Source organism: Herpailurus yagouaroundi, unplaced genomic scaffold (genome assembly GCF_014898765.1).
Source record: "Herpailurus yagouaroundi ecotype Mexico unplaced genomic scaffold, PumYag 141, whole genome shotgun sequence".
NCBI classification, from domain to species: Eukaryota; Metazoa; Chordata; class Mammalia; order Carnivora; family Felidae; genus Herpailurus; species Herpailurus yagouaroundi.
The window spans coordinates 72395913-72418966 of record NW_024412396.1 but is presented as its reverse complement, the minus strand read 5'-3'; the positions used below and the strand labels follow the sequence as shown (position 1 = coordinate 72418966).

Sequence of the window (23054 nt, the reverse complement as noted above, 5' to 3'; positions counted from 1 at the left end):
TGCAGTCGTGTAAGTATCCCTGAAAACGTATGAAACATCTGCCACCTTTTTAAAGGAGTCATCAGTTGCGCAGAATTGAATTACTCCTCATTATCTCTGGTTCATAATCTATTCCTGTCATTGGTAATGTACAGCGTTCTTTAATTTTGCACTCCTACATAGCTTTTTATTACTTGAAATACTTCAGTGCACAGCCATGAACAAGTTCCCCTAACCAAGTACATAGACTTTGACTGTTACTCACCTCAGAATTTAATGCTCCTTCCCCACAGAGCCACAGTCTTCACCATTAGATAGGATTAAATCAACCGTGGTGTCTTCATTCTGAGGTAAAAATCAGGCTTTGGAAATAATGAAAAAAAACACACATTTAGGTATGTGTGAAAGATACTAATCGTAGAGTTCTCGATTACACATAAAACTTGCTTCTTTTCGTTGGCTCAAGAATATCACTACTGTTTACTTACTCCATTCATTTTGAGTTTTTTCAGATTTTATTTTTAAGTCATCTCTCTACCCACCGAGGGCTCGAACTCACAATCCTGAGATCAAGAGACGCATGTTCTGCCGAATGCGCCAGCCAGGCACCCCTAATTTTAATTTTCAACAATAAAATGAACACCACTGAATCCATCGCTCCACTCACAACTGATAACTATGACTCTTATAAACATATCCGGGTACTTTACATAGCTAAAATCTACATTACCCTTCTCCATGGATCTTTCTTAAACCGATCGGATAAATTTAAATCCTTATTTCACGGCATATTTTTAACAATGGTCCATGGTTGGCTCTACTTACTCATCCATTCATTCATTCACTCATTCAATTACTCATGGAATAATTTCACCTGTTGTTCATTATATAAAGGCACAGACAGTACCTTCACTTATGGTGAGCACGGTATAACATCTACAGAGGTGAAATCACTATGTTGTGCACCTGAAACTAATGTAACATTGTGTGTTAACTGCACTTTGACTTAAAAAAAAAAAAGAAAAAGAAAAAGAAAAGTGAATTAAAATGGGAAGCATCTGTCTGTACATTATACAAACTGGGAAAAGCCTGGCTTTTTAAAAATATAGATGCAGTAGTATAAAACAGGATAATCAGAGTCCTTCCTCACTGGTGTATGATTTTCACCTTTTAAATAAAATATGAATCCATTCATTCGGTTATAATAACATATAATATGTCATTGTCATAAGTCACTGGACAATGCTTTAAATAATACTAACAGGAGACCATATGCTCAGAGCAAACCATCTTGTCATGGGACCCATTCTCATGACTGGTCCATAATCTTTTTTTTTTTTCAATTAGATCTTCAATTATTTACCGATGCCAACCTGTTTCCCTTAATAAAATAAATCAGCAACCTGCCATCAATTCATAATGACAACATTCAATCTTGGGCATACTTTCCTATCTGCTCCCTGCTGAACAGAGTAAAGTCTACTTACTTTCCTAGACCTCATTACTTCAGAAATGTTTCAAAACATAGTCTCATCATTAAACAATGTGTGGCTTTCCTCATCCTCATTCACTCCTTCATTTCTTTCCTAACCAGGCATCATTTCATGTGTAATTAAAAATATCCCGCATCCTAGGAACACAAAACCTAACAACAGGATCCCTACTATTCCCTTCTTGCTTTGTAAACACTTTAACCATAGAGGGAATGGCTACATTTCTTCTCGTAATGACATTAGAGTTACAGAGCTTAATCAAAACTTAATCCAGACACCCCAGGGTACTCATCATTGATCCAAACTTGGCATTTTTTTTGCCTTCTTCATTCAGATCTTCCTTTCTGGATCATTTTTACATGCATAAATTATAACACGGTCAACAGCCATGAATCACAAATGCCAAGAATAAGATGAATGGTTTTTACCAAGGTAAGTCTATTTGCACTTGTCCCCCAAAGCTAATACGCTTGATGTCTTTTTATTAGTGCACCTCTGGGTTGCACATAGGGATTGACAGCTGCTTCACATCATCATATTGATAAGAAGTTTCTGCTCGTCTCTTGACGTATCCTCATTGTAAAGAGGGTGAAATAAACAACTATGAACCATCGTCTTCCCTCACAACTAGAACGATGTAATTTTCTTCATTATCCTACCTCCCCCTCCCTCAACAAGTAAATAACCTCGAGCTTTAGCAAGGAAGGGATATACTTCTAAATGTACTTTGGTGCCAAACTAGAATGATATATATTATCACGTGGCCCTGAAAATGGCTAATCATGAACGGTTCATAACATATTCATGTCCTTGGCCAATGCTTGGTGTTCTTTAATTTTATATATATATAAATGTTTTATATTTTACATATTATATATATAAATAATACACATTTACATATTTTATAACCAATTTTATGTTTCTATTTCATTACATATGTATTGATATATACTTATTACATATAAGTATATTTTATATATTTAATATATTTATTATTATGCTATTATTAATATGCTATTTTAAATTTTGTAAAATAAGTCCTTGGAAAATTCATGAACAAACTCGCCAGAGACCAGGGACTGTAACATTTATGTTGGTCTCTAGGCTCTTTACCCACAGAGGCAACAACTAAGATCTTCCTCATTAGAGAATTATTCATTTGGCTGTGGTGCGTTCATGCTGTAAATTAAAAGCCAATTCTAAACAGTCTCCATGAGATGTTTTTAAGTGGACATGAGTTTCACACTGCCAAATTAATAACAAAGCTGGATCATATCACATTCTCATTACTGGTGCAAAGACTCAACTCCCTTCTATTTTATCAGCTTATTTTATTTTCATTCTTTAGCAATGTAGTAAATATCATTGAATCTAAGACTCAACTCAAGAATAAAGCCTGGGTGACTCAGTCAGTTAAGCGCCCAACTCTTGATTTTGGCTCAGGCCATGATCTCACAGTCGTGGGATCGAGCCCCACATCACGGCTAGACATGGAGCCTGCTTGGGATTCTCTCTCTCTCTCTCTCTCTCTCTCTCTCTCTCCCCCTCCCTCCCCCCCTCTGCCACTCTCCCCAATAAAATAAATAAATATTAAAAAAAGAAAGTTGAGGGGCGCCTCGATAGCTCTGTTGGTTAGGCATCCAACTTCAGCTCAGGTCATGATCTCCCTGTTGGTGGGTTCAAGCCCCGCGTCAGGCTCTGTGCTGACAGCTCAGAGCCTGGAGCCTGCTTCCAATTCTGTATCTCCCTCTCTCTCTGCCCCTCCCCCACTTGCACTCTGTCTCTTGAAAATAAATAAATGTTAGGAAAGGAAAGGAAAGGAAAGGAAAGGAAAGGAAAGGAAAGGAAAGGAAAGAAAAGGAAACTGAGGCACCTGGGTGGCTCAGTCAGTTAAGCCTCTGACTCTTGGTCTCAGCTCAGGTCACGATCTCACAGTTCATGAGTTCCAGCCCTTCTTCGGGGCTCTGCACGGACAGCACTGAGCCTGCTTGGGATTCTCTCTCTCCGTCTCTGTCTGCCCCTCCCCAACTGTGTTCACACGCTCACGCTCACGCTCCCTCTTGCTTGCTCAGTCTCTCTCTCTCTCTCTCTCTCTCTCTCAAAATAAATAAACTTAAAAAATAAAACAAAAAATTAAAAAATTAAAATAAGAAGAGAAAATCTTTCTTATAAAAAAAAAGAAAGAAAAAGAATAAGGCTTATAACTTTTACATGGCAGAGAGAGAGAGACGGAGAGATTGAGAATCCCAAGCAGGGTCCACGTTGTGAGCACAGAGCCCGACACGGGGCTCGAACTCACAAACCATGAGATCATGACCTGAGCCGAAGCCAAGAGGTGGACGCTTAACCAACTGAGCCACCCAGGTGACCCTTCCTTCTTCTTAATGAAACCAACCACCAGCAAACTCCCAGCAATCCAGACTTACATGCCCATGTACATATAGTTGTGTGCACTCTTACGCTTCTGGACCTCCCGTGTGTTCTGAAGAGGGCAACAGGTCTTACCTATGTATTCTATTGAAACATGGTGTTAAACAAACATATCACCAGTGATACTTGTTCCATGACACTCACATGTGATCATGTTTGTCTTCATTCAATGACACATTTATTTATTCGTGCATTCACTGATTCACTTACACTGATACAATCCATACCCAAAAATCACTAAGACCCAAGAACCATATCCCCAAAAGGCTTGAACTTCTGCCCCAGACTCTATTCCCTTAGAGAGAATGACTAGGTCTCTTTTCTTTCCCTTTCTTTCTCCCTTTCTTTCTTTCTTTCTCTCTCTCTCTCTCTTTCTTTCTTTCTTTCTTTTTCTTTCTTTCTTTCTTTTTTTTGTAAATTCTAGTTCCTCTACAGTTAATACACAGTGTTCTATGGACCTCAGAGTTTAGGGTTTAATCAAAATTCTTGATTCATATACCCCAGAACTACTCATCATTGATCCAAGCTTAACATTCTTTTTCTTCAGTTATTTATGTATATACTGTGTATTGACTGTTTATGCATTACTTACTGATTATTTCCTTCATGGCCTCACTGGTTCAAAAAAAAAAAAAAAAATTACTTCCTATGAATCACGGAAACCCAGGGACAAGATCTTTGAATATTGCAGAGAGCTGTGTACGAGCTTATTTCCCACAGAGCTACTAAACAAGATCTCTTTTTAATTGGACCTCAGTGCTGCACATATGGATTAATCAATGAACCTGCCATCCATCCCACGCACTTCACTGCTCTCTGCTTGCTCATCTTTCGCTTACGCTCTTTGTATTTTGAAACTAGTGCCCTGAACCTACCATTTGACTCCAGAACTAGAATGCGGACAATACTCTCTAGCTTCCCAGGTGCTCCTTCCTCAAAGACGTAACAACCTAGATAGGTATCAATAGAGAATGTTCTTAAAACGGGGTGCAAAAATAAAACAGAATATTAAAGCAGCTGTGAAAGTCAACGCAAAACCCTCAAACTTTGTTTTCAGTGGATCTCAATTATACTGAAGTGGGCTAATCTTTTTTTTTCTTTAACATGAAATTTACTGTCATATTGTTTTCCGTACATCACCCAGTGCTCTTCCCAACAGGTGCCCTCCTCCATACCCATCACCCGCCCTCCCCTCCCTCCCACCCCCATCAACCCTCAGTTTATTCTCAGTTTTTGAGAGTCTCTTATGTTTTGGCTCCCTCCCTCTCTAACCTTTTTTTTTCCTTCCCCTCCCCCATGGTCTTAAGATTCTCAGGATCCACATAAGAGTGAAAACATATGGTATCTGTCTTTCTCTGTATGACTTATTTCACTTAGCATAACACTCTCCAGTTCCATCTGAAGTGGGCTTATCTTTTTTTTTTTTTACATTTCTTTCATTAGTTTTCTTTATTTTGAGAGGCAGAGAGAGAGAGAGAGCACGTGTGGGGGAGGGGCAGAGAGACAGGAGACACAGAATCGGAAGCAGGCTCCAGGCTCTGAGCCGTCAGCACAGAGCCCGATGCAGGGCCCAAACTCACAAACCGTGAGATCATGACCTGAGCCGAAGTCGGACGCTCAACCGACTGAGCCACCCAGTTGCCCCTGAAGTGGGCTACTCTTAATTCATGGTTCATACACATTCCCAGTCGTGTTCCACGTGTGGTGTGCTTTGATTGCATTTATGTGTCCACAGGCCATTGCTCCTTTGAAACAATCCCATGGACCATAGGAATTCCCTCCAAACCAAGAACACAAACTCTGTCACTTACATGAGTCACTTTGCTCCTTATCCATAAAAGTGACAGCCAAGATCTTCTTCACGGGATAATGGATAAATCAGACTGGGTATGCTGACTCTGCAGAGTAACAAGCAGATTTTAGGAAATGGAAGAAGCAATATGGATTTAGATTTTTTTCAAGACACCTTAGTCCTACTGTAGTAGATTTCTCATAAATCCTTTTTTTACCATATTCTGATTATTAGCTCACAAATGGCCTTCTTACTTCCTGACTTCTTTAAGTTTTTAATGTTTATTTTTTGAGAGAGAGAGACATACACATAAGTGTGAACAGGGGAGGAGCACAGAGAGAGAGAGAGAGAGAGGGAGGGAGAGAGAGAGAGACAGAATCCAAAGCAGCTCCAGGCTCTGAGCTGTCAACACAGAGCCCAACATGGGGCTCAAACCCACGAACTGTGAGATCATGACCTGAGCCTAAGTCAGATGCTTAACCGACTGAGCCCCCCAGGCACCCCTTACTGACCTCTTTAATTATAATGCATGTAATACAATGACAACTGCTAAACCGACAACCTAGTGGAAGAATTCAGAACGACACCTGTTCCACATTCAGAACTATACCTGTTCCATATTCTGTCTGTTAAACCCCAACCACATAGGTCCTAGTCTAAACTGTCTTTTTTTATGGTTCTTCCTTGATAAGAATTTTATAAATTTATATCTTCATTTCTTGACATATTTTCATCATTAATCCGTGCCTGGCCTTACTTTATAAATTTACTCTGTTTTTTTATTTATTTACTCATGTAAAAATTTGTTCTCTTTTTTTTTTCAAAAAAATGCAAAACGGTCTAAATATGAAAAGTAATCATCTCTACACCCTTTACCCAAAGTGAGCAGAGCCTCAAAGGAACCCCTTTTACTTATATGGATACTGAAGGGTAGAACAAAGGTAATAATTATCTTCTTGTAATAACGTATTATCCTCACTGATACATGTTTGCCCTCTTTTAAATTATCTCGTCCTTGGCTCACTTATAATAGTATCCTCGATACTCTGTGAAACTACATCCCTGGACATACCTAAATAATACTAACATCTTCCCATAAACTCTATACCCGCAGAAAAACAATTAAATGGGTCGTTTTCAAAAATGATACTGATTGAGAATAACTCATCTAACCCTATCTCTCATTGGCCCATGCTCGATCTTCTTTAAGTACATCTGTAATCAATCATTTATTACGTTTCCCTTTCCAACCCCCCTTTTCTTAATAAAATTTGTAATAAAATTAACAACCACCAACCCAGAAGCAATACTGATACCTGCCTATATATTCCTGACGAAACGTGGTAAAAAAAAGTCTTAGAGGGGTGCCTGGGTGGCGCAGTCGGTTAAGCGTCCGACTTCAGCCAGGTCACGATCTCGCGGTCCGTGAGTTCGAGCCCCGCGTCGGGCTCCGGGCTGATGGCTCGGAGCCTGGAGCCTGTTTCCGATTCTGTGTCTCCCTCTCTCTCTGCCCCTCCCCCGTTCATGCTCTGTCTCTCTCTGTCCCAAAAATAAATAAATGTTGGAAAAAAAATTAAAAAAAAAAAATTAAAAAAAAAAAGTCTTAGACTCTTAACCTACTGGAACTCAGCTCCTCAGATATGTTTTAATAATAATTTATTTCTCATTAGATACTCTCATAATTGGTAAAGACCTAGCCCTCGTTATCTTTGTTCATAGATACATTTCTTTACGTACTGAAACAATGAGTCACTAATAAAAAGACCCTTACCCAAGGTGTACAAAGCCACAAGCAAGACACCTATAGTCCTGATTTCTGCCCCAGTTCATGTCCCACCAAGGAAAGAAATTAGGTTTGTTTTTATGATAGACCTCAGAGTTATAGGGTTTAATCAAAATCCTTGGTTCAGACACCCCAGGGTACTCATCATTGGTCTAGGCTTGGGACTTTTTCATTTACTCATTTATACATTTGTTTATTTATCCATCCATTCATTCATTCATTGACTAAAAATCACTTGTTCATATTCATAAATCACAACAAAGCAAGAATAAGATGTAAGAATATTACTAATGTCTGTCTTTTGTCTAATTTCCCCCAGAGCTAATCCCCCAGATCTCTTTCTACAGTGGACTTACTGTCGCACATATAGATCATTCTTTCTGCATACCCACATTCATCATAACCCTGCGTGGCCCTCTTTTTCTTTAATTTGTTCAAATCTTAAAATACATAACAAAGAAAACCCAGGAACATCTCATTTTACTTTACCAGTAATTTTCCATCTTTCCTTGTGTATCTCTGTCAACATGTTAGAAACCCAAATCTCTGGAGCACCTGGGTGGATCACTCGGCTGAGCGTCCAACTCTTGAGTTCAGCTCAGGTCATGATCTCACAGTCAGTCGTGAGATAGAGCCCAGCATCGGCCTCTACACTGACAGTGCAGAGCCTGCTTGGGGTTCTCTCTCTCCTCTCTCTCTCTCTCTCTCTCTCTCTCTCTCTCTCTGCCCCTCCCCCGCTCACACACACACGCCTGTGTGCTCTCTCTCTCTCAAAATAAATAAACTTTAAAAAAAAAAGAAAAGAAACTCAAATCTTGATCAATGGTGGAATGTGTAAATCAGGAATGGCAGAATATAAAATGAAATATTACAGAAATGTAAAGTGAATTAAATGCCTCCTTTCACCTTTTTTTAAAAAGGACCTTGCTTAATACCCATCAACGGTAACAAACGAAAATTTAAGTTAAAAAATAATAAACAAGGGGCGCCTGGGTGGCGCAGTCGGTTAAGCATCCGACTTCAGCCAGGTCACGATCTCGCGGTCCGTGAGTTCGAGCCCCGCGTCGGGCTCTGGGCTGACGGCTCAGAGCCTGGAGCCTGTTTCCGATTCTGTGTCTCCCTCTCTCTGCCCCTCCCCTGTTCATGCTCTGTCTCTCTCTGTCCCAAAAATAAATAAACGTTGAAAAAAAAAATTTAAAAAAATAATAAACAAACAAAAAAAGGACCTTGGTGTTCAAAGTTAGATTAATATGAAATTGTGTTTCATGGCACATTTCACAAGGGCTCATTCTTAAGCCTCTTTACGTATTTGTCTATTTGCTTATTTATTATTTAATTTGAGTAGTTATGGATTAACTCATGATTTATCTATCTTTGAGAAGATAATTAACAAGAGTAAATCTACCTGCAGCCCAAAGTGAAATAATATGACATGAATCTATCTGTCAACCTGAAATAAATAGGTTGGAGCCTAGACTTTTTGTTTTTTATATGGACACTGGTAACAAAGACTGTATTTATCCTAACCCTCGCTTTATGAGTTATGTCCATCACCGGTCTATGATTTGTCCCCTTTTAATTAACCGAACGTGTCACAAACATACTCATTCATTCCCTTACAATCCCTAGCTTGGAATCTAAAGAAACTGGTCAAAAACTCTCAATAAAACTAGTATCTGTCCACTTGTTCATTACCTACAGAGGCAACCAACCAGACCTTTGTTGTCATTTAAGGCACTCAGTAAATAAATTGGATTAATCATAATTCTTATCATGTGACATAATTTCAACATTGGTCTTCTGCAGTTGTCTTATGTATTTCTCTTCTTTATTTCTTCTTCATTTCTCACATCCCTTTTTAACAAACAGACATCAGTGCTTTCTTTTCTTAATGGACTTCAGTATTTCAAAAACATATTAATAATAATTCTTGGTCCGTGTTACACACTCATCATCGGTCCATACTTGGCCTCTCTTTTCATTCATTTATACATTTATTTAAATGATTTACTCATTGACCCACTTACACAATAATAACATAATCAATACCCACAAGCCTCAAAAGTCTAAGATTAAGACCCTGCAATCTCTCTAACCTCTGATGACAGGCTCATTTCCCACAAAACTGAGACCAGGCATTTATCGCAGTGGATTCCATTGGTGCCCATCTGCATTAACCAACACCTTTGCTCACAATGCTGTGCTCACTCAGCACTTACCATGTTTCAGTCTCTTCTATCTAGTTAGTTACTCAGCTACTTGTTCCTTGCAGGTCATTTTCCTTAAAAACAAAAACGAAACACAGCAGGACACCAACAACCCAATACAACAGCACTGATTAGTACACACATCTATTCATATGTTCATTAACCACGGGGATTAACCGACGCACATTGTTTTTACGGTTCCGGTGCATCATAAAAAATGTTAAAATAATGCTCACTTCAATACATTAATAGTAAGTGTGTGCTTTTCCCTGTTTTTCCCATTTGTCTATTTACTTTCCACTGATCCATCAATTGACCAATGATAAATCAATATCCGTGGGTCAGAAAAACATAAAGGAAAAGATCCTTGACTATTGCTATCATTGTTGCATAGTAGTGCCGGCCAATAAAACAGAAGGCAAGCCACCCATAAACTTTTCAGTTTTCTAGAATCTATATTTTAGGGGTGCCTGGGTGGCTCAGTCGGTTAAGCGACCAACTCCTTATCTTGGCTCAGGTCACAATCTCACAGTTCATGAGTTGGAGCACCGCATCAGGCTGTGCACTAAAGGCACAGAGCGTACTTGGGATTCTGTCTCTCCCTCTCTCTGCCCTTCCCCATCTCTCTCTGTCTCTCTCTCTGTCTGTCTCTCTCTCTCTCTCTCTCTCTCAAATACAAAAATTAAAATAAACTAGTAGAATCTACATCTTTTACATTTTTAAAAGTAAAAAGAAACAGATGAAATCAGTTATAATTGTATGTTTAACCCAAATTTATTTAAACTTAAAATGCTATCATTTCAACATGTAATCTATATGGGTGCCTGGGTGGCTCAGTTGGTTGGGTATCTGACTTCCAACTCAGGTCATGATCTCACAGTTTGTGAGTTTGAGCCCCGCATCAGGCTCTGTGCTGACGGCTCAGAGCCTGGAGCCTGCTTCGGATTCTGTGTCTCCCTCTCTCTCTCTGCCCCTCCTCTGTTCATGTTCTCTCTCTCAAAAACAAGAAAATATTTAAAAATTTAAAACTAAAACGTGTAATCTATATAAACACATTTTAATGACATGTTTTACATTTTTTGGAGTGCATCTTCTAAATTTGGTATGTATTTTCAAAATAGATCAATATCTCAATTCAGACTATCCACATTCTAGGTGCTTGGTAGCCACCTGTGGCTAGTGGCCACTCTATTGGATGGCACATGTCCATAGGCTAATTTCCCACAGAAATAATATGCTATATATCTCTCTATAAAGGTCAACAGCAGATGAGTCTATCAACATGCTTTCTACATACCAATCCCACATTCATTACTGGCCTGTTCATACCTCTTTAATTCATTTGTATTTCAAAGATAACACAATGAACTATTATGAATCCACCATCGTTCAGAATAGAAAACTGATAATATTCGTCCATCTCTCCACGGGCCATCCTCTCAACCAGTTAACGGCATGGAGTTTTTATATCAATAGGGGAATGTTTAAATCAACAGTAGTACAATATTTAATACTGAAACATTAAAATACCAATAACACAAGCAAAGGCTTTAGCATATTTTTAATGGAATTAAGTCGTATCGAATTGGATTCCCCATGATCTTTGGTTCATAGCACACTTATCATTGGTTCATGCATGGCCTCCTGTATTACCAACATATGAAACTATCTGTTTCTTTTAAGTAATACAGTCAACATCCATGAGCAAACCATTCCAACCAAGAGCAAGAGCTGTCACTTACATCAGCCTCCAGGCTCCTTACCCACAGAGGCAAGCTGGTTATCATTACAGATGACTAATCAGCTCTAGTGCATTCTTTCTGTAGAACAGAAACCAAGTATTAAAAAAAATGAAAGGTATTAGATTTAAAACTTTGTAAATCAATGTTAATTGTGAAATCCCAGATTAGCTATAATCCATGGTTTGTACCACATTCTCAATATTGGTCCATGCTTGGCCCTCCTTCTCATCATTGACCCAAAAACAGCACTCGATTTTTAATTGACTTGACCAATTAATGGTTCTCAATTGTTATTCTGGTGAATACCATAGAATTGATCACCTAAAATAAGAATGATGACCATGACCAAAAATAAATAAATAAACAAAAAACCCCACTAATTCCAAATTTGATGGACAAAAAAAGGACAAAAAAAAAAAAAAAAGATGGCTATTACCAACATCTGCCTTTATTCTTTTTTTCCTATACAGTGACAGCCACAGGTAGGGAGACCTCACATCATTTCCCCGGTAGGGTTCCACACTTCTCTGTCTCCTATTCTCCTCCTTTCCAACAGGGATGGAGGTGTTTCCAACACAACCTGTTTACCCCATGAGGACAGAGATCCCATCTCTAGAAGTTTCTGCATGAGGAGAGTCACATCCAAACCAGAAGTGAATCATGATGGTCTGGACTTTGAACTGAAGCACCGACTGCACAGAATCTGAATAATCTTAATTCTGGGATAACGAGGGATTATTGTCATAGGCCCATGTTTGCCATCTCGGGTTTTATTCCTTCATCTGTTCATTTCATTCATTCACTTACTTATTTATGAACACCCTCAAAAACTTTCCAGCCAAAGATTTAAGAACATCAACTGTTACTTACATTTCTTAATGTACCTTAGCCATCCAAATAAGATTCAAAATTCTCAGAAATATTGCATGGTTAAATGAACTATGGCATGCCCATTTCGTGCAAGAGAAAGCAACCGTTTAAAAAAGGAACACCCTGGATCATTTTCAACGGCTTTCACCTGTATAGAATTAAAATAATCAGCCTTAGTTTATGAAACATTATCCTCATTCATCTACACTTGGCCTTTTTTAATTTAAGCCTTTAAAAAAAAAAATCACAAAACAATACTTATGAATCTTACCCAACGAATAGAAAACTACAAATATCTATGCCTCTATGAGCGTTGCTTTCACCAAGTAAACACCCCAAATTTATCCAGGCGGAAGTGTCTATATAAACCATAATGTATGAATTAATAGTAAAATGCTATTAAGTTAGGTAAAATAGCATAGATTTTTTTGTTTTAATGTCCTTCAAATCTGTATGATTATGTAATCATAAATCACAAATCTTGTCTTCGTTAGTCCACTCTTAATCCTTGCCTATTTTATTTAGGCATGCATTCATTTATTTTTAATAAATCAATAAACACACATGAACTCACCCCTCAACCCAAGATTAATAAGAAAAGGCAACAATTATATTTATATAAAGAGATATACATGTTCTGTACACATATACACATGTCTACAATTAATGTACATGAATGTAACTGTTTCTTTTTACAGGTAGCAATGATTTACGCCAAATGAGATCCATCACGTTGGTTCATGACAGTCTCCCCGTTGGTCTATGCTTGGCCATCTTGGATTTCATTTGTGCCTATTCACGTTTAATAATACAGACACATCCATCAGCCAACCACCCAGCTTAAGAACACGAACCATCACTCATGTTGGTTGATCCATGGTTCACTTGCCAGAAAAGGTCACAGCCAAGATCTCGATCAACAGAGCGTCAATAGACCCACTCTGGGGCCTCTGTTCTGTGGAACACAAGACAGTTATTAAAAAGGATGAAACAACCCAGGTATTTTTTAATGGTCATCAGGTGAGCAGCACGGGACTAAATCACAGTTTGGTTCATGACACAGGATCACCATTGGCCTAAGCGTAGGTCTCATTGTACACATCTTCTTACTTAACAATTTTATAAGACACATGCAAGACCTAATCAAAAAAAAAAAGAAGGACGCCCATTACGAGTATCTGTCTCTATGCTCTTACCCACAAAGGAACCAGCCCAGATCTTCTTCCTAATGGACTCAGATATGCAGAGTTGAAGTAATAACAATCTTTGATTCCAGGTATAATCGCGTCATTGTTTCCTACTTATCCCTTTTACTGTTTTTAGTTATTTTTTAAAATACAATAAACACATCAGGTCAGCACTAGTGCAGAACCAAAACAGCGATCCATACTTATGTTAGTACTTATATACCAATGCTTCTTATCCACAGAGGTAAGAGCTTTGTTTTCGTTTTATGGTTTTAAGTGGTCCACAATTATACCTAAGTGGATTCATCTGAATCCATAATTCATAAAACATCATCTTTGGTGGTTCATTATCAGCCCTCTTTCATTCTGTCATTTCTTTTATTTACTCATCTAATTCATATTTAACGATACAACGAACACACTTGAATCCACCATTTAGCTCAAGACCAATGACTGGTCTATAGGACTATTGATACACTTCCTACCGCCATCCCAACACCTTTGTATTTACTGGGCTTTGTCTCTGTTTTGTTTTGTTTTGTTTTTTAATAACTACCATTGGATAGAACAGATTACTACTCATAACCCTTGTTTAAAAACGCATCCTCGTCATTGGCCCATGCTTGGACCTCTTTAATTTTATTTATGCATTCATTCATTTTTAACTATTCAGTAAAACCCATTAAGCCCCACCTACAACCATCCACAGTTTCCCTCCCCACAAAGATCTTTCCTCTCTGGTGAAAAATCCCAGTGCGCCCATTCTATGGAACACAAAACCCCATTCAAAGGAAGAAACTAGCCTAGACGTTTCTTGTTTGTTAACGTCAAGTTAGCAGACCTAGATTCATCATAATCTTTTGTCCAGAATACATTCTCACAATTGCCGTATTCAAGGTCTTCATTATGTTATTTATTCTTTTATTATTTTAATAATAAAATTAATAACCACAAACCACTCCAATCTCTTTTTATGTCCCTCGGTTGTGGAGAATTAATCACGATCCTTGGTTCAGGGTTGCTTCTGGCCATTGCCCCAGGGCGGTTCGTCCCCCTCTCATTTCACTGATTCTTGAAACCCATAAACAACCACATGACCCCCACCTCCAATGCCCCCACTCTTAGCCCCTTGCTGCCCTCTGCCTTCAATGGTCACTCCCAAGCCTCCTGAGTGCCCTCCCCTCCCCCTTTCATGTATATAAAATTTTATCACATATATGTATTCTTTACAAATATTTTCCATGGGGCAGCGGCTGGCAGGGCCTCTGCAGGCCTCCGTCAAGGGGGACAATTAATACATACGACTGCCTGAAGAGCACACCAGCCAGGGGATGGTAAAAGGACTCAAACCCAGATCCTGGAACGCTGTCTGCCATCTCTGCTTTGCATGACTACGTGCTCACCGTCATAAGGCACCATCACCAATGGTGAGAGCATACGTGCCCACATCACGCTACCCGCCTCCAAATCCAGCCTCAACCCCGGACGAGCTGGGCAACATCAGACGAGTTAACTGACCTTCCTATGCCTGTTTCCCCATCTGTGAGATAGTCCCAGCCCTGGTCCCTGAGCAGAAGTAGCTATTATTTTTCACACCAAAGGCAACCAAGTAAACTCCCCCACCCCCACCCTGTCTCTGAGCCCCTCACCCAAATCTTTGTTCCCTCTGTAGCAGCGCCCGAGCTGTGGTGCTAGACAGACAGACAGACCAGGTTCCACCCCAGCAGGCACTCATGAGCTGTGTAACTGCAGAGACGTGACCTGGCCTCTCTGTCTTGTGCCCCGACTTGGGCGATTTGTAGACTGAGGACAGCGGCACCCTCGTGGGTCCAGCGTGAGGGTGCAGAGAGCTACCGACAGTTCCTCAAGCAGCTCCCACCCTGCACACCCCCCTCCCCGACCCACCGACCCACCCCACTGGCCAAGCAGCCCCCCCGCCCAAATCTGATTAGAGAAACGAATTATCTCAACACTCAGGCCAAGCCGAGGGTTTCGGGAAGGATGGGCCTCGGGCAGGAAATTGTTGGGATCTGTTCTTTTTTGGACACGGCATCAAAGCTTAAACAAGTGCCCCGGAAAATAGAAATCCACCTAAGGGATGCGCTTTCGAAAACTAAAATTCATTGCATGAAATGGGGCTGCCCTCGGTGGGGGTCTCTGCCAGGAGATCCTTGACGTTCAAATTGTTTCCCAGAAACTCCAAAGGCTTCTGCTCTGACCCTTACTGACAATATAGCCATTTTCCTGCCTACCCTCCCAGACAGGCCTGGTAGGTGCCGAGCACGCTGACCACGGTGCCACTCTTGAGACACAAAAAGTTAAAAATCAATTAAGTTTAAAACCGTACATATGTTACGGATACGTGTGTATCAGGTAATACACACATACATGTATCCACTTGGGGACTCTTCTGAGAGAGTCATGCATGGGAAGAGCGCTAGGCTGGGAACCTAGGCTCCTGCCTTTGCCTTCATCACACTGCGCGGCCTCGGCCAAGGCCTTTCCCCTCTCTGAGTCTCAGGTGGCAACGACCCACCAGTCTGCCCTCCCTCCCAGGTGGTATGGAAGCGAAAGGCATAAAGTTTAAGTGCAAGTTCCCTCCAAGGAGCAGAGGATCGTTAATGTTGTACCTCCTGTACCCAGCACGTAGTGTTCACAGCATGCCTTAGCATACATTATCTTGTTTGATCCTCACAGCAGTCCTGTGAATTACACATAATAATCATAATTAGCCAATATTGATTGAATGCCTACTCTGCACCAGGCACCATGCTGCCTGCTTTGCATGCATCGCCAGTCTTCTGGGGTGGGTACAGTTCAACACCATCTCTTTTTTTCTCCCCCACCCCCTCCAAAAGTCCTGTGCACACGTTTCGTGCCAGGCACTGGTTCTAGGTCCTGGGATACCGCAATGAACCAAACAGACAAAATCTGAGAGCTACTATCCCCTGGGTAGAGACAGAACAGACAACATTAAAAATAAATAAGTACGATATGTGGTATACGAGCCAGTGGTAAGAACGATGAAGAAAAATAAAGCAGGAAAGGGACAGCAAGCAACAAGGACACAAACCCCACCGAGAAGGTGACATCTGCGCAAACATTATTAGTTCCATCTTACACACGAGGGAACTGAGCCTCAGAATGGTTAAGTGGCTTACAAGTGGTCACACGGCAAGGAAGATGCTGAGCCCCAGAGTCTTATCTTCCCTACTTCTCCCCACTGCCTCATTTTTGTAGTTCTTGCCCTCTGATACCCCACTGTCAGCATACAAGGTGAGTGTGTGAATACGTGTGTGGGTGAGTAGAGGGGTTCGTCTGACCTCCCACACAGACAGTCTCAGGAGCACAGGGCATCTCCAGGGTACACTAATAGCCCTGGGTGAATAAATACACCGTCCTTCTTAGAGAAGGTGCACTGGTGACAGTTCCCACAGGACTTGCACAGACACTGCGTCAGGTCATGCTAAAATCACATCATGCCCCCATCGTAGCCAGCAAGTAAGCACAGATGCTAACCCCCTACCCTGTCACTTAGCCAGTAGGGCATCCAGAGGTACCCTTCCCCCAGGAACACCCCCGCATGCAGCTGTCCACTGCCTAGGCTTAAGTGGCAAACGTTCTACCCAGAAAGGGGAGGAGGTCTCCCAGTCCTCATGGCCTCCATGAGGTAAGACTCAACGGAACAATTCTTTGTTCCAGCTGGCCACTCTCAAAAGAGCAAATAAAGAAACATTTCTAAAGTGATTATTTTCTCCTCCCCCCGACCAAAAAAAAAGAAGAAAAAAACAGATAGAGAAATAAATTTGAGAAGAACATATATAAGAGCTTAGGGGACTTGCCCACTGCTTCTAGAAGCCATGAAGTTGAACCAAGACAACTTGATTGCTCATCTTGCCCTCCTCCTCAGCTTCTTTTCAGCTCCCATTCAATCTCTCTGTAATTCTCAATACCTCCAAGGAAATTCCTCCAGGGGACTTTCACCTATTCCGAGGCTTAACATTTCATTAGATGGATCATATCCATTTGGTGTATATATTTCTCATTCCCCTAACTGGAGATAAAGTCTTCTAGTCTTAAATTAATACATGTGTTTCTATTTCACCGACTCCCTCTCCAAAGGCAAACTCACATGCCTCTCTGAGCTATATGCCCCAGCTATCTGCAGAACGCATAAAATGATCTTAGCAGCCAGAGATATTGAACATCTCAATAAAAACAGTTACGACAATTGTAATTTTAACGATCATGAAATATTTATTGAACACTAACCATATGGGAAACATTGTTTTAAGCACTTTAAATGTTTAAATCATTTAATTTTCAAATACCCATTAATAAGGTACTGTTGGTATCCCCATATTACAAGTGAGGAAACTGAGGCACAGAGGTTAAATACTCACTAAACTAGTCAATGTCAGACCCGTGAATTAAGCCTGAGCATCTGGGATATGTGTAACAGGACTTAGCCCATAAGCAAATTATCAAAACATATCTGGCTGAATTTGAGCCAGGCCTTCAGGGAGGCTTGCTGATCTGTCTTTCAGCCCTCTGTCTGATTCCCTCTAGGCTGATTCCTTGTATACCTCCAGGCTCTAGAGTCATTTTTACACCCGCTTCCCTTAGCATTCAGTCCTAATAGGAACTACTGGAAATTTGACTGAATTGTACTGCAAGAGGTCAGTGGTGTGTTTGACCTTTATATGTGTGATAGTCACAAGTAGGACAAACTAGAGAAGGTGTTACTTGAGAAATAAATTTAGAGTCTGGGGGATAAGAGGTCCAGCTCCCTGATAGACCAGGAGGGTGAGGTGAACAAGGGTTAACCCCAAGGAGTGAAATTTTTTTTCAGGCACAGTCTTAGAGAAAAAGAAATGGGAAGAGGGTAGGAGTTTAGAAGGAAAAAGCAGACTAAGGTCCAAATCCTGGTTCCCTATGCGATTTGGGGCAAGTCACTTATCATTCCTAAACCTCAATTTTCTTGTATCTTAATTGAGGATGGTACTTGTTATCATGGAGGGTCACTGTGATGATTTAGGGGAGGTAAAATTATGCCAAGTGGCTACCAAAGGACTGGGCATGTGGTTGGGCTCAGGGCTTAGTCATCCCGAGCCAGCAGAAGAAGGCTGCCTGCTGTTTCTCATCATAGTGTGAAAACCGCTGAGACTGAGAGTCGCTGCTGAGAAGCTCCAGCACCACAGCCAGGGCCTGGTGTCTGTGAGCTGGCAGGAGACCTGTTGTCCCAGAGCCACCTGAGCCAGTCAGTACACTCAGAGGCAGAACAAAAGGCAGGAGCTTCACCAGCAAGCTCCGCTCAGAGGAAACATCTCTTCAGAGGCCAAGAAAGCCTTTGATCTTGGTGAGAAACTGACTACTCTCTCTTCCTCATCCATCTTTCCACCCTCTGTACATGAATTTGTTCACCCATCTCGCCAGCAGGCATCAGCCTCCACACCACCTCTCCACCTGCTGATGCCTCACGGAGGCAGGCCTCCATCCATCAGACCCCCCCAACCCTCCTTCCACCTCTCCATTATGTACAGGAATCAGACAAACCTGGATTGGAATCCTGGGTCTTGCTTCCTAGCAGAATTTGGACAAGTCACTAACCTCTCAAAGTCCTCTCACCTGTGAAATAAAGGGGAAATCTGCTACAGCTGGGGTGACGATTTAAAGACAGAGTGGACATACCAATGCCTGGCCTGAGCAAATGTTCATCCCCTCTGTTCCTGCAAGTGGGCCAGGATCTATACAAGAGAAAAAACCGCTACATCTCGCAAGACATACAGAGAAGTGCATTTTATTTTTATATTTTGAATCTTCAGTGTTTTACTGGTGTGCAGTCCCCCGGGACATCCAGAGATGGGCGGTGGCCAGAGCAGTTCGGGGTCCTGGTCCCTCCTGGACTCGCAGCAGAAAGTGCCACCTAGTGGACTGGCAGCCAGTGGGGTCCCTGGTAGGTCCCTGGTAGGGTTGCTGTCTGCTGTTGGGTGGAATTCTGAGCCAGCCGGAGGTCCCAGTCCCCAGACTGCACTGCCCTTGTTCGGACGCGGTTCACCCACGGCACTCGGGGGGCCCGGACTGCTGGGACCCTTTTGCTTTGTGGATGATAGCTAGCTCTCTTTTGCCTACCCTGGCCCAACTCCCCTTTAAATGTTTCCAGAATCGGGCTATGTGCTGACAGGTCAGAGCCTGGAGGCTGCTTCAGCTTCTGTGTCTCCCTCTCTCTCTGCCCCTCCCCTGCTTGCACCCTCTGTGTGTATGTGTGTGTGTGTGTGTGTGTGCACGCGCGCGCGCGCCTCTCTCTCTCTCTCTCTCTCTCTCTCTCTCTCAAAAATAAATAAATAAATAGATAAATAAATAAATAAATAAATTGTTTCCAGGAAAAGAAAAAAAAGAATATTCTAGCACCTCCTATTTGCTGAGTGTCTGTCACCCATCAGAAACAGGGCTGGGGGCTTCATGTGCATGGTCTCTAATCCTCTAAATGACCCTTAGGGAGACCCAGAAGTTGCCCCATTTTCAGTGAGAAAACTGAGATTTACTGAGGTTGGGTTATTCACTTTAGGTGAGGGTTACACAGTCAAACCCCTGGGTTTGTGGCTGCACTCACCTTCTGTAAGCCCAGCGCCCCCCCTGAAAATGCAGGAAAGATTTTGGACACTGCTTCGAACGCGCCAACTGCAAGAGAAATTTATGAGTCAACTGGGGATATTTGAAGGCTGAATAGATGTTGGATGACATTAAAGAAAGGCTGTTAATTTTTTAACTGTGAAAGTGGCATTGTGGCTATGTTTTTAAAACAGAAAAGAGTCCTTCTTTTTTAGAGATATGCACTGAAATGTGCTCGGAGGAAACAATATGGTGTCTGGAGTTTGCTTCAAAATAGTCTGGGGTGGGGGTTGGAAGAGGACAGTACAAGGCTCAGACCAAACAAGAGGGGCTGACAGCTGTTGGCACCTGGGTGGCAGCAATGTGAAAACTGTGTACGTTGTAATAAAAATAGGTATTCCTTCCTCTGCTTTTGTGTTGCTTCAAAGTTTACGGAAGAGAAGGTTTTAAAGACCAACAGGTAAAAATACAGAGCAGGGGGGGAGGGGCAAGAAAAGGGAAGCCATTTAAAAAAGCAAAGGGGCCCAGGGTCCAACCTCAACGTTGGGGGGTATTAGGGAGCTGATTCATAGGAACAAATGCCTCCAAAGTGGAAAGGGTAGGGCCACCTGGGTAGCTCAGTCAGTTGAGCATCTGACTTCGGCTCAGGTCGTGATCTCATGGTTCGTGGGTTCGAGCCCCTCATCGGACTCTGTGCCGACAGCTCAGAGCCTGGAGCCTGCTTTGGATTCTGCGTCTCCCTCTCTCTCTCTCTCTCTGCCTCCTCCTCTCTCTGTCTCTCTCAAAAATAAACATTAAAAAAAATTTTTTTTTTTTAAGTGGAAAGGGTACAAGAAAGGGGCCAGGGCTGGTGGGAGCAAGCCGTTCTGAGTTGGGCGGATTAAGGAGAAAGGACTAGGGTGCAAGGACGCTAAGGAACAAGATGCCCAGCAGCCACCCCCAGGCCCTCCTGCCTCCCTCAGACCCCACCCCCGTGCTCCCCCCAGGCCCTCCAGGCCCCTCACAGACCCTCCTGCCTCCCGCAGACTCCCCATGTTCCCCTCAGACCCTCCTGCCCCCCAGGGGTGTCCTGTCAACCTCTTAACTGGCTCTAAAGGGACCTGACGGCACCCCCCTCCTCCAGGGCCGAGGAGTCCTGAGGAGTCCACCTGAGGAGTCCTTCCTGAGCCCAGCTTGGCTGGTAAGGATTCAGCTCTCTAGCTTTCAAATGCCTTTTTTTTTTTTTTCTGGCTTTATTTTCTAGTTGGTTTTTTGGAAGGAAAGGAGTTAGTGCTTTTGCCCTCAAACTGTGTACCAAGCTGCTTTCACTGTCCTGAACCCCTTTCTCCCCGCTCTCTCGGCGTCCCCCTTCTCCATCAGTCATATCTCCCACCGCAAAACGACAAACACTAGACCCCAGGTCCAACCAATTTCCCCAGACCCTAGGGACCAGCACAGGCCCCTCCACCTCTCCCCCAGTTCTGGCCGGTCCACAGCGGCCAGACTCTCTGTGCAGGGCGGGGGAGCGGGGGGGGGGGGCTTCCTGGACACCTCGCCCCCCTGGAAACGCTCCCTCCCTCACCCCTCATTCCCCATTTTGGAAAGTCTGCCGGCCACCCAGCGGACAGTTCCTCCCACCGGACCCTCAGGCAGCCTGCTGCATTGCAGCACAGCCCTCAGTGAGGGAGGGGTGCAGCCTGCAGCCACCCCGAGCCAGAGCCTGTCACCCCCTCCCAGCTGTCCCGGGGCAGGGACTGGCCCCTCTCCCCGCCCGCATTTAAAAGCGCGGCTACAAAAGCAAAAGCACCAGCCCCTACTGACTGTCTCCCCCTCCTCAGTTTCCGGGCTCAAAAATGTGGCCCAGGCAGCCCCCTTGTGGCACTTGGGGGCGCCACAGACTCTTGGCTGGTGTCTCAAGAATTCAGACTGTCTGATTCCACTGCACCGTGAGTTGGCACAAATCTTAAGTGGCCCAAGTCCTACCCGATGCAGACCTGGCTCACCGCCTCTCTGAGTCGGGGGCACAGCTCTCCCCCCTCCTTCGCTCCCTCCTCCCTCGGCCCTCCCTCCCCGGAGCCAGAGCTCTCCTGTTGAATACTGCTCGGAAGCAGACAGGTGTCTGAGGACTGGAACGGTGGGGGGGGGTGCAGGGAGGCTGTGGGAACAGGGGCTTTTCTCACAGTGACATTTGGTTTCCATCACCATCTCACGTTTGGGGAAACTGAGGAGCAGGGAGGCTCGTAGTCCCTGTGCCTGTCAGAAAAGGGGCTGGAGACCCTCCCTCCGAGAGTGGGTTCCAGCTTAGAGCAGCTCCCTGAGGTGAGGGGCTGCCCTGATGACTCCCCTTCTCCCCCCCCCACCCCCTGCTCTCAGCCATCACACCCTCATCCCCTCCAAAGCCAGTCCTTCCCAGGAGGAAGCCCTAAGTGCTCTCCCCCCACCACCACCCTCCCCCCCCCCCCCCGCCATGAACTCCATCCTCTCTAACGCACCGTCCACATAAACAAGCCCCAGCCCCCTCCGTCTCTATCTGCAATCTGCTTGGAGGTGGGCAGGGCCCTCTCCGCATCAGGTTAATAATGCCATTTTCATAAGCCTCTGCCCATAGGTGCTCCCACCTAATTTTGAATCTGCCCTTCAAACGGATTGGGCCACAGAGGAGCTGGGATCTCAAGCACCGCTGGGAGGTGCTTATAACTAATCAATCTATCCCCTGCCCACCCACGCCCCCCCAGCACTCAGCACTGCCTTGCTGAACAGTCTTCGGCAGCAGGGTGTGGTGGGGAGCTTCCGACAGCCTGGGGTTCCATCCTAGCCCGACCTCACACCAGCTGAGAGACGGTGAGTATGGCATTTCACATGTCCCTGCCTCAGTTTCCTCATCAACTGAATGGGGATTATGAGGCTGGCGCTCAGAGTTTTCACTGGGGTGAGTCCTAGGCAGACAGCCCGGCCCCTAGGCAGGGCTCCAAGAAACCTC

General features: G+C 43.2%; 1 long non-coding RNA gene and 2 other non-coding genes across 5 annotated transcripts in view; all 3 read right to left on the bottom strand.

Moving 5' to 3' along the window:
• LOC121032290 (uncharacterized) overlaps window positions 1–23054 on the bottom strand; it is an 88202-nt gene that overhangs the window by 55819 nt on the left and 9329 nt on the right. For all 3 annotated transcript variants that reach the window (XR_005791185.1, XR_005791184.1, XR_005791183.1), the window contains 8 exons: window positions 20097–20164; window positions 19040–19111; window positions 16114–16185; window positions 13151–13251; window positions 12297–12444; window positions 11427–11504; window positions 5714–5800; window positions 245–324 (listed from right to left, as the gene is read on the bottom strand). This is a non-coding gene — a long non-coding RNA (uncharacterized LOC121032290). The remainder of the gene's footprint in view (window positions 1–244; window positions 325–5713; window positions 5801–11426; window positions 11505–12296; window positions 12445–13150; window positions 13252–16113; window positions 16186–19039; window positions 19112–20096; window positions 20165–23054) is intronic.
• LOC121032499 (small nucleolar RNA SNORD113/SNORD114 family) lies at window positions 4355–4426 on the bottom strand. Its single transcript, XR_005791322.1, has one exon. It is a non-coding gene; the product is annotated as a small nucleolar RNA SNORD113/SNORD114 family (small nucleolar RNA).
• On the bottom strand, window positions 7561–7632 carry LOC121032502 (small nucleolar RNA SNORD113/SNORD114 family). Its single transcript, XR_005791325.1, has one exon. It is a non-coding gene; the product is annotated as a small nucleolar RNA SNORD113/SNORD114 family (small nucleolar RNA).